Source organism: Zea mays, chromosome 1 (genome assembly GCF_902167145.1).
Source record: "Zea mays cultivar B73 chromosome 1, Zm-B73-REFERENCE-NAM-5.0, whole genome shotgun sequence".
NCBI classification, from domain to species: domain Eukaryota; kingdom Viridiplantae; phylum Streptophyta; class Magnoliopsida; order Poales; family Poaceae; genus Zea; species Zea mays.
The window spans coordinates 854,656-856,996 of NC_050096.1; the positions used below are offsets into that span (position 1 = coordinate 854,656).

At 35.5% G+C, this 2,341-nt stretch overlaps 1 long non-coding RNA gene across 1 annotated transcript; it reads right to left on the reverse strand.

The window, feature by feature from the left end:
• Positions 1–1,523: 1,523 nt before the first annotated feature.
• On the reverse strand, positions 1,524–1,947 carry LOC103630338 (uncharacterized). The gene is made up of 3 exons (XR_554994.2): positions 1,913–1,947; positions 1,730–1,840; positions 1,524–1,650 (listed from the first exon to the last, which is right to left on the reverse strand). It is a non-coding gene; the product is annotated as an uncharacterized lncRNA (long non-coding RNA).
• Positions 1,948–2,341: the final 394 nt, after the last annotated feature.

The window sequence follows — 2,341 nt, forward strand, 5'->3', positions numbered from 1 at the left end:
ACTTACTTGTAAAACTTAGAGAACATTTAGCGCGTGAGGATACAAGAATACCTGAACAATCCTACAGTAAGTGCAAGTCCAATCCCTAGAAGGCAGTGATGGTTATTAAACAAATTACTGTGTGGCATATAAAAGAATGCCAAAATGAAAATACCATTAAAAAGATAAAGTGCCACTTCTAAGGAAGTTGCCTCAAATAAAAAGGATAACTTCTCAATAGTCAAGCTATACCTGCTGCTTGACCCTGGAGGATAAAGATCCATAACCATCTGTGCCCATGAAGATGTAGGAGTCATCGTGCTAAGTTTCTGTAGTTGAGCACGACTCGTCAGAGAATTTATGTTTCCATTTCTTGAATTTGACTGCCTTTTCTTAACCATCAAAAAGAGAGAAAAAGAAAGCATAAATATCAATGCATGCGTCTATATGTTTTCCTAGCGCTAGAGAGGTCAAATTACTAGGTGCAATGCTAGAGTTCTAAAGACATTACTTTGAAAGAGCAGTAATGTTGATGAAGGTTGCATGCATCATGGAACTAGCTCTCGTTACATCAATAACATACCTGATAACACAGAAGTACACAAAACAGAGTCAGACACTTCCTTGTTTGCATACCAGCATATTATTCCATTAGTGGGGGGCGAGGATAAAATCAGAGACGAAAATAGCAATTACCCTGGAGATGAGCCAGCTGTATAGAAGTATTGTACTAGCGTGAGCAGAACAAGCACTCCATACAACCCTATATACCTGGAATAAAAAGTGATATGTAAGATTAAAGAACATATAAACCCTTGTTCTAAATAAGAATAGGAACACCTACTGATCTACATCATATTTTGTCAAAATTCAGGAATTCATTTCAGACCAAATATAATCAAACATACCACAAATTCATTTCAGACTTTTACATAGTTTTTTAACAGACTTGGTAAATTTTGAAGGATGTATTGAACATATATTATTCTTAAATTTAGTCAAACAAATTGGTGGTGCATAACTCAAAGTTAATAACTCATGTAACCAACTCAATTTGTGTATAACAAAACTATATTAATACCTACTTACTTGTAAAACTTAGAGAACATTTAGCGCGTGAGGATACAAGAATACCTGAACAATCTTGCAGTAAGTGCAAGTCCAATCCCTAGAAGGCAATGATGGTTATTAAACAAATTACTGTGTGGCATATAAAAGAATGCCAAAACGAAAATACCATTAAAAAGATACAGTGCCACTTCTAAGGAAGTTGCCTCAAATAAAAAGGATAACTTCTCAATAGTCAAGCTATACCTGCTGCTTGACCCTGGAGGATAAAGATCCATAACCATCTGTGCCCATGAAGATGTAGGAGTCATCGTGCTAAGTTTCTGTAGTTGAGCATGACTCGTCGAAGAATTTATGTTTCCATTTCTTGAATTTGACTGCCTTTTCTTAACCATCAAAAAGAGAGAAAAAGAAAGCATAAATATCAATTATATGTCTTGCTAATAATTTCATAAGGAAAGATATCCAACGGGAATGTGTAATTATATGTCTTGCTAATAATTTTAGGTTAAGAACATGATTACCTGAAAATGTTTCCATATAACTGTGCGACCAAAATTCTTGTTATGGCGACCTTTTTTGTCGACATAAGCACCAAAAGCCCTACAATAATGGTGACTAACGGCGTAAGTAACAATTGAAATATAGAGGAAAATAGAATTATGATAAAGGTAATACCCACTCATCGAATAGCTTCTTAATACTATAGCAGCTAGGGGATTGGTAACCTTTGGAGTCAATATTGTACACTGTATTCCATTTTGGGAAAATAACTAACAAGGCCCAATGGTAACTGAAATGAGGAAGATAGAACATTAAGATACAGATTAAAAAACTATAGAGTGTTATTAGTGCTAGGCCTTACCCTTCCTGGCAAACAACAAATATGCACTCCTTGTCCTACTGAGCAAGCAATGCTTTCACAATGTATGTTTCGACTTCATCAGCCTCTTCATTGATTCTCTTTAAAATGATCATCTCTGGATCTAAAAAGCCAACTATGCCTCTGTATTTGTCTATCTTCCTCATGCATCTATTAAAAGAATAGTTAGATAAAGAACAAAAAGTAGACACTTATAAGAAATGGTGGATCTCACTCATAGCATCCAACTCCGATGTAAGGATATGTCAAGGGCAAGATCGTCGTAGATGTGAAATACATCACTGAATTCTACTGCATAGACCCTAGATTTTTCAAGAAAATCATGTTCTTCGTATGGTACCATGAAGTGTGTGGCACTTTGCCTTCGAGATATTGGTGTGGTCATAGCAAAATACCATTTGTGGAAACATT